Consider the following 10,200-nt stretch of genomic DNA (forward strand, 5'->3'; position numbering starts at 1 on the left):
GTCAATGGGGTCCATCAACTGTTTGGTCACAGACATTTTTCAAAATATCATCTTTTGTGTTCAGCAGAAAAAAGAAATTCATACAGGTTTGAAACAACTTGAGGGAGAGTAAATGATGACAGAAGTTTGGAGTGAACTATCCCTTTAATGTACTTTTTTGGTCAGTTAAGACCATAACACAGTACATCACTGGTACATTAAGCATATTTCATTTACCTTCTTGACTATGGGTATTTACCAATGGTGGGGTTGTATGTACTTGGATGTAAGCACAGCAGGTCATAGTCCACACTTAATTATTCACCTGACAAAAATAGTCATGGTCAAGAGGTGCCTCGTGGAGTGCAGACACCTCGTTGGTCAGCGACACCCGCCAAGGAGCTCCATTCCGGCTCTCCCCACCATTAAGCTCCACAGGTGGCTGGTTGTTCTCCTCCACAACCTCTTCCAGCACATCCCTGACACCAACACAAATGTTGTGTAAAATTACACAAGCCGTCAACACCTATGCGCAAGGCAGAGCAAAACAAGACTGTTGAGTTATGAAAAAACATGAACACATACAGTAAGGTAGTGTGACTATCATTAATAGGGATGCACCGAAATGAAAATTCTGGGCCGAAAACGAAACCGAAAATTTTGGATGCACTTGGCCGAAAACCGATACCGAAACCGAAAATGGCTTCATTAAAAAACATGTTTAAAATATTTTCTTTTTGTTTGTATTAAAAAAACTACAAATTAATTAAGCAATCAAACTTTTATTGATAATAAATAACAGTAATAAGGCTGTTTAACAATAACAAAACTAAATAAAATTTCTTTCTGTAACAAAATTGTGCAAAAAAAAAAAATGCTAGCTGCTTTTTTACTTCAATTTTAAATTACTGTACCAAACAACAGTGCACAAACAGAAGAAAAATAAATAAATCCAACCTCTTACTGTAAACAACATAACTATACACACTAAATTGGTCTGCTTTTAATTTAAGCAAAAGAAGCAGGTTTATCTTTATGAACAAGTTTTTCAGTTTTCTGGTTGAAGACACAGTTCCTCTTCTCATGAAGAACATACTGCACTGAATAAAATCACTCAGTCTGTGCTAGCTTTTAGTGCCTTTACGAATTGTGCAAAATATTACCTGCATTAAACTTTTTACTTCAATTTTAAATTACTGTGCAATAACAGAATAAATAAATCAAACCTTTAACTGTAAACAACATCAAATTAGGCTGCTTTTATTTTAGCAAAAGTGGCAGATTTCTCTTTATGAACAAAAGTTGTTCAGCTTTCTGGCAGGAGAGACGATTTCTCTTCTCATCAAGAACATGAGATGCTGCACTGAATAATCTCTCACTGTCTGTGCTGGTGCTTGGGGCAGATAAGTACTTGCGCGCAGTCCATGCAAGCAAAGGAAAGCGATCTTTGTTCGCGCGCCAGTAGTCAAGTGGATTGTCACTTCTGCCAATGGGTAGTTCAGCTAGATAGGTTGCTACTTGTTGTGAGGCTGCGCTTGCTCTTACACCGCTGTGGGTTGGGACGCTTTCCTGTAAAATTTCGTCAAACATATCAGAAAGCGAAGGAATGTGCGCCTCATCACTTGTACGTGACCGTTTCTCAGGCACAGTTTGCTCTGTTCTCCCCGTCGCGGCTTGTGCTTCACCAGAGGTTTCAAGAGCCGTGAGCTCTGTTTGCACCATTTCGCGTACATCCTGCCTTTTCTCATCGTCAAAGTAATGGTCTTTAAAGCGTGGATCTAATATTGTTGTAATATTGTTATTCCGTAAAGAGGGTTTGACTCAATGTCTTGGAAGCGTTTGTTAACAGCCTCCAGTAGAGTTTTTTTTAGCTGTTTTTACGCCATGATCTGTTTCCGCCTCTTTTCCAAGCAGGCGCTTCAGTGCTGCGATCAGTGGAATAACTTCAGCAACAGACGCTTGAGCTGAGCTTATTTCCTTGGTTAACTGTTCGAACGGGGCGAGAAGAGAGAGACAATGTTTTCCACCAACATCTACTGATGTGCACTCAAAGTTGCTGGCAGGTCGTGATCTGTCATGTATGCAGCTAAAACCCGCTTCTGTTCAAGTAATCCTTGCAACATATAGTATGTACTGTTCCAGCGAGTGGCCACATCTTGCTGTAGTCGTTTTGTTGGCATCCCAAACTGTTTTTGCAAATCTTGTAGTCTGGAATAAGCAAGCGGAGAATGCTTAAAATGTCCCACAATTTTTCTCCCAGTTGCTGTGATTTCTGATATGCTGCGCTGACTAAGCACTCCCTCATTCACAGCCAACTGCAGCGTGTGTGCCATACAAGGTATGCTCTTTAATCCACTGTCATCCATAGCCTTTATCATGTTCCGTGCATTATCTCTCACAATCACATGCACTTTAGACTTGTCTATGTTCCAAGTTTCAAACATGTTAGCCAAAGCATCGGATATTGCTGCTGCAGTGTGTGAGCCGACAAACTCCTGTGCATGAAGCAGAATGTTTTGCAATTTAAACTCCGCGTTTATCCACTGCGCTGTCAAACTGAGCATGCTAGTTGGACAAACGTCAGAGCTCCATATGTCTGTGGTAAAACTTAGAGCAGAGATATCTGTGGTCATGAGCTCATGAACATGTTTTGCAACACGGTCATACATTTCAGGTAGAGAGGTCTCTGCAAAATACCGTCTGCTTGGCAGTGTGTAACGCGGCTCAATGTGGTGTATTAGCCTACGAAATCCGATGTCCTCCACGACTGAAAACGGCTGGTCATCTAAAGCAATGAATTCCATTACTTTCTCTGTTATGTCACGTGCTTTAGCACTGTCATTTGCAAATTTCTTAATTTTTTCGAAAACTGTGGCAACCGAGGGTGTTGGTGTGCTAGTTGGCTTAGTTTTAACCAACGTTGTTTGACGGTATTCCTCAAATTCAATTGTGTGTCTTGACTTAAGGTGGTGTATTAAACCTGTAGTCGAAAATATCTTTGCTGTCGAACCCCCTCTTGAAACTTTTGCAGAGCAAATGTTGCATATTGCAACTTTGCTGTCCTCATCTGAAACTTTGAAGTGCTTCCAAACCGCCGACATACTCCGTGTTTGATGCGTAATGACAGCGCGAACGAGACGGGAGGATGGGAGAGGCGTGGCAACAATTTCGGCTTTTATTTTCGGCGCTTTCTTACGTTTCGGCCGAAACCGATAATGCTATTTCGGCCGAAAATTTCGGCGGCCAAAATTTCGGTGCATCCCTAATCATTAACTGTCATTTTGAGTAGGATACTATGATTTGCTTAAGAAATCCACTACAGAAGTATTGCAATGATGTATTACCTTAGGGACAAACAGTGTATGTACTTCAAGTGCTTCTAAAAAGATGCACCTGAAGCGGGTTTTCATCATTCCAAATGCACACTCAATGATTGTGCGACCTTTGGAATGATGGTAGTTGAACCTTTGCTCTGCCATGCCTCTCACTGGCCTCTTATATGGTGTGATAAGGGCCAGGGGTTCCTGTAGACATGGGTAGCCACCGTCAGCTAGGAGAAAATACCCAGGCGGAGGGTAAGTCCCCCTAGTGTAGATGGGGCTGTTCTTGATAATGCGTGCATCATGCACACTTCCTGGGTAACCCACAAAGATGTCAATAAAGCGGCCCTGATGGTCACAGACTGCCTGGAGCACCACTGAAGGGAAAAGCTTTCTGTTGTTGTAATCGTGACCATCAGGGCCGCCGGGACATTTTATTCTAATGTGGCAGCCGTCTACTGCCCCTGCTGCCTTGCCAAATGCTTGGTGATTAGCCAATCGAGCAAAACCATCCCCAACCACTTGGAGCTCCTCCTGTGTGCGAGGGAAGTGGACAAATTGGGGGAGCACAGCCACCACCTCATCTGCCATCTTGTGGACAACTCTGTGCACTGTGGGAAGAGGCACGCTAAAGACCCTGGAGACAACTCTGTTGGCTGAATCGGTTGCCAGCCAGAACAGGAACACGAGTGTCTCCAGGGTCGGGCCCCACCATCAGCTGCTGCATGGCCTCTCTGCCCAGCCTGAAGTATGGCCGAGTGTCCTCCCCTCCATAGTACCGCTGCAGTACTGACACTGTGGCATTGATGGCACAATAGTGCCGAGCCTGTACAACATGTAGAAGAGAGGAAGGTTTAAGTATAATTTCAGTTTTGCCATTTATTTAATGTTTATTAATCTATTAAACATATCGGCTCAACTGATTTCCAGGGGGGACTTGTTTGTGAGATAGGACAAGTCTTTAACAAATAGTTGTTAAATTATAAATATTTTTCAAATATCAAATATTATTACAATGGCTTGGTTGAATTCAGGTCTGTTATTTCTTGATAACAGACCACCGTGAAGTATACGGCACACTGTTGCCATGAAAAACAGAGCGTTGCTATGGTCGCAGTTCTGTTCACTCAGGCAATATAATCGTTTTTAAATCAATAAACTCCTTTTTAATCATATTGATTCTTTGACTGTCAAGTGTGTTTAAACAGTGCGGGTCAATTTGACATAATGGATGTAATTATTTTTAAATGAATGATAAGAGCGTTAACGTTACTTACCATCCCACGAAATTTTAAAATTAAATTAAATTTCCCACGACAAATTTAAATTCTCCTCCTTCGAGCCTGACGCCGATGCTGCCTCACCATCTCCATTTCCATATCAGAAAAAATGCTGTACAGCAACCAAACCAGTAATGGTTGCACTTCCATTTTTCAGCGCCGAAAGCGGACCTTTTCACTCACGTAATGACGCAATAACGTGCACTTGCTAGCCTGTTCCATTTACTTGTTCTCCGAATGCTTAAGAGGAGCCTCGCCTAGCCTCTGAAGGAAGTGATTTGGAAGGACCAGTCCTGCCAAGGACGTATCCTTGACATTGAGAAACACCTGTTGCTTGATAACATCATAAATCCAAGATGGCTGACAGCGGATGGATAGCCATGTGCTAAATGCCCAGACATATCTGTGAAAAACTTATAGAAGGAGGTCAATTGAGATAAAAAATATATTAGCGTGTACAGTAAAGTATGATGAACATGTTAGTATTTTATTAACTAAAATTCTGAGTAAAATTATTTTTTTTATTCACCAAAAACCAACTGTCCACGTATGTGGACGTTATGCAACAGGAGTCAGATTGCATAAAGTCTCATTTCTGTAATCTGCTAGTATGTATATTCTATTTTTTTAAAGATGTTATGAATTGTGTGATATTTTAATAAAACAGATATTTAACAAATATAACAACATAAATAGCAATTTAAATTAATTATTATAGCATTAAATGGCAACTTAACACATACATATGGAGACAAATTTGTATTTTGCCTTCAAACAGGAGCAACACAGGTCAAGGTCAAGAATAATAGAGAATATTCCAGAGAACAGTGGAAGTTAGATAAGGGCGAAATTATAAGTTGTTACAATAAACAGTGAATGTTTTCCATGATTTGCCCATTTTGCTAATAGGTTTCCACATATATAACTACTGTTGTTGTTTCTACAATATGTGTTTTATTGTTATTATTTAGTAATATTATTGTTTTTAATAACTGAGCTGATGTAAACAGCATAGCATGCCATTAAAACTAAATATTCAATATTGTCAGCTGTGGCTTTATGTCCAATTTCATGGTGTCCACATACGTGGACAGTTAAATAATTAAAAAATGTGTTTTGTAAAAATTAAAAAGGATTTCAATTTAGCATCATATTAAAGTAATGAAAAGAATCATAAAAAATTTAATAATTTTTTTTATAATTCATGCATGAAAGGGTTAAAATCTCCTTAAAAATGTCTCTCGTAATTATCAATTATTTTATATGTGTTTAATTTTATATTCTCAAAGTTGTTGCGATTCCACATTTTCATAGTTAGATTTATTTTCAGTGGCTGGTGTAATTGTTAAATGTGGTACGTGGCTCCTTTAAGTGTTGTGTACCGGTTCCGCCTTTTGAGGAGAGGCGAGTTGCACTGACGCTGTGTCTAAAAAGTATTATATGAGTTTTGTTTATCGTAACAAATTTAATTTTGTTCTAAAAAGCACTTTACTCTTATTTGAACATTAATGAAGTTTGTGTGGATAATATGAAGCATGTATTTTTAAAGAAAGTTCATGAGTTCATAAGCATTAGTGTGCAAGCTTCCTGGTTAAAATAATTCCTTTAACTGATAGATTGATGTAACAAATGTCATGAAAGACGGCCACAGATTCAAGCTTGTTTTAATTTATTTTATTCATGCAGGTATGTTCTCATTCCTGCTTCTGTTAATAAGTATAATGTTGTATTTTGTAAATGAAATATGTTAAACACTATTCATTCCATTCACGCTGACAAATGATGCTTTACAGCTTGGTATTTAAAAGCGACAAATATGTTTGACCATATTTCTGCAAATTTGAGCTCAACTGTCACGATTAGGGGTGTAACGGTTCACGGGGATGTACTGAACCGTTTCGGTACGGCCTGTTCGGTTCGGTCCACTTGCGTACCGTTTCGGTATTTTTTTTTTTCATTAAATAATATACATTTATTATTAGCGTGATATTAAGCGCAGCGGAACAATGTTCCTAGGCGAGTTTCCGCACGGACGCTATTGAGTGACGAACAGTAAAACTCGCGCTTTGGTTAAGGTGCGTCAAAGAACAAATACTGACATGTAGGGTATTCTATACTCTTTGGGTGCGTTCCGATCGACAGGGTCCCTACGCAGTGTTCACTGCTCCCTTCACTGAAAATAATCGCTCATTTGGAATGCCCCTGAACGTCATCAAAGCAAATTAACGGCAGCGTCACGCAGATTATGATTTAACATAAATAAATATTGTAATTTATTTTACTTTCAACTTTAAATACATATAAAATACTTATAAACGTATGTATCTAAAAAAATATAGTCCAAATGTATATGTTTAGACCGTTAACTTATTAACAGATTTTTGTGGTCTTATTTCACGCACTTTTTTTCCCCACACACAGCCTATATTTAACTATCCTGTGATAACATTAAATAAAACAAGACAGAGATTCAACTTGCCAGTTTTACTTTCATTCATAAAATAGAATATGCAAATGTAACATGAATCGCCATAACCATTCATAAACAATCTAATTTGTATAATAACAACATTTATTGCAACCGCTTCATTTCAGAGCCTTAAAAAAATATTATGTGAAATATCACCCAAATGTGTTTTTTGTACCGAAAATGAACCGAACCGAGCTCTCCAAGACACTGTACCGAACCGAATACGATTTTAGCGTACCGTTACACCCCTAGTCACGATGAAACTCAACACTCGTATTACAGTGTGTTCACGTGAAGCGTTGCCTAAAAAAGAATTGTGGATCCGTCGGCGGCGCTTCACTGGCTGAGAATTTTTCAACTTCTGCCGTGAGCAACGCCAGTGAAGCACCGCCGACGGAAGCGTCAGCCAATCAGGATCGCTCTACGCAAATACAGTAGCCAGGCGGCAGCCAATCACGTTCATCCTGTTCAAGAGCAGCAAACTGAGGATAAATTTTAAAATGGAGGAGAAAGTCATTATTGCGGTGGGCAATCACCCAGTCCTTTATGACCAATTGCTTTTTATGTATTCATACCAGTTTTCCCATCCTGCCTTGCACAGCGCGATTTTATTCACGCTGCTAGTCAGTCTGGAAACCATGGACCTAATTTTCACCTCAGATAGGGAACCAATCACAGAACGGGGAGGGAGCAGCAAGACGATGACGCCTTCTATGCGACTCACCGAAGCAGTTTGTTAATAACTATGGATCCAGCATGGCAGCAGACGCGAAGTTATCTTTCGATGCAGCCTTACACTGTGTCTACTCCGGACGCGATGCGACAAATGACATTAGAACCTATTATGCTGTCTACACTGGATGCGGCGCGACACGGCAAATCCCTGACAGTAATCTGCTGCCGCGTTCTATTTATGACGTGCTCACACAAAGTTTAAATGATTTGCAATGGTCGCCTTGTCGCGTCCAGTGTAGACAGACTTTAGCTGTTGTGGCGCGGCAACTGTCGCGTCCGGTGTAGACACGGTGTATAGTGTTCTAAGTAGTTTAGAACGCAAGTTTATTTTGAAAATAGAGCAACTTTTGGCGTTCGCTCTACATACGCCATCCGGTATAATTGAAAAGATTGGCTATGAGCTACGCACAAGCACATTTGATAGACATTCGTATCGCCCAATAAACGGCTCTGGGCATTCGTAAACCACGCCTCAAATACGAGAAAATAAACATGTGGTTCCCAGACCACGAATCACGACGAAGTCATAACGTGGTCTGGCGTTAACCAGGCTAAACGGAGAGACCAGGCGTGGAAGGAGGCGGCAGAGGACGTTGGTGAATCTGGTGTGTATTGGACCCGTGAATGACAACTACCAAGAATAGAATGTACCGCCAAGAATAGTGTGCCATCAGAAATTTAGGTTAAATTTCATATAAAAATTTTAAACATGATCAGAGTGGTGGGTGATTTTTTACTATTTATTATATATAATAAATATACAAATATATACAGGGTTTTTATATTATTAACGTTATTAAACTTTTCTTTTCCCCAATATTCATATTTATTTCATAACTACACTTTTTATAAATAATTGACAAACACGTGAATATGAAGGAACTGTTTATTTCTCTTTTTTGCATCTCAGAGGACATATGCAAGACCAGGTGGAAGTCTTTGAGAGACATAAAAAACAAAGAAAGGGAAATGAGAAGGAGTGGAGCAGGGTCCTCGGTCACACAGCCATGGTGATTTATGGCCGTGATGGGGTTTCTCATGCCATTTATCACTGATAGGGAGGCATAAACACTGTGTCCAAATTCAGGGTCTGCATCCTTCAGAGGACTCATTTGAAGGATGTTACGTCACAGCGCTGCGACAAAGGCTGTCCAAATTCGTAGGATCCTTCAAATGCGGCCCACAAATACGTCCTCCTTTTCCCCGAATTGGAAGGATGGGTCTGGTGGATCCTTTCCCGTCCTACCTATCCCATAATTCCTTTCGGCAGAGTGTAATGGCGGACGAAGCGAGCGGTAGCGGAGCGGGAGAGGAGTATGCTTTTCGATATAAGTTTTTTAAAAACTGGCATTTCAAAAAATTATTTTTTTTACAGAGGTTGTCTAGTTAGGCCTTTGGATTTAGCGTTAAGCATTTTTTTTACATTTGTATGTTTATATGTTAAAAAAAACTTTCAAAAACTAGCTTCTTTCTCATTGCCTGAATATCCCCTTACACACAGCTCACTTCTTGTTAGTGATTGAAGCTGTTTTTAACGCTTTTAGGGACGAGAGAGAGCAGACTGAACAGTTTATAAAGCTCCAGGGAGAAACAACGAGCTCTTCACGATAGCAAAGAACTCTGGCACTGTGGGATGGAGGTACAGGAATAAATCTATTTAGAAATCCCATTGTAATATCAAGGCAGTTTTGTTTCTTTTGTTTTGTGCAGTACAGATACTTTAATGCAGTCATTAAACAGCTGAAATATTTTCCTTCTTGTTTTGTCCTGTCGTAGAATAATACTGTACAGTATTGTTCCACAATTGTCGTTTTGATATCTGTGATTAGCACAATTACAATATTTTCTCTTTTTCTCCTACATGAGGATAGTTCTGGAGAAGAAGTCTTGTAAAGTGACACCAGCCCAAGCAAAGAAAAAGTGGGACAATTTAAAAAAGAAATATAAAGTATGTCCATATATAGAAAAGAATATTTTTGTTAGTAACAGTTTAGATTTTTACTGGTGTTTAGGAATGCAAGTTTCCAGGGTCAGGAGAGGGAGTGAGTGGGAAGCCCACTGCTGCTACTTGCCCCTGGTTTGTCCAAATGGATGAGGTTTTAGGACAAAGGCCTTCAATTTGCCCCCCTGTCCTTATTGCCTCCATCCCTATGGAAGAGAGATGAAGAAGAGAGGGAAGGAGATAGGCAGCCAGCAGTCAAGAAGAGGAGAAGGGACAGTGACCAGGAGCTGTTAGACCTCATCAGGAAGAACAGCAGAGAAAGGCTGAAGAGAGGAGGGCACAGGAGAGCAGGGAAGTGTTTATATTTCAGGCTTGAAATCGCTGAAACAACCTTTAAGTCAACTTTTTTTTTTCAGTTTTATTGTCCACTTAACGAATAGATTAAAATTATTCAAACTGTTTGCAAGTTAGATA

Source organism: Garra rufa, chromosome 1 (assembly GCF_049309525.1).
Source record: "Garra rufa chromosome 1, GarRuf1.0, whole genome shotgun sequence".
NCBI classification, from domain to species: Eukaryota; Metazoa; Chordata; class Actinopteri; order Cypriniformes; family Cyprinidae; genus Garra; species Garra rufa.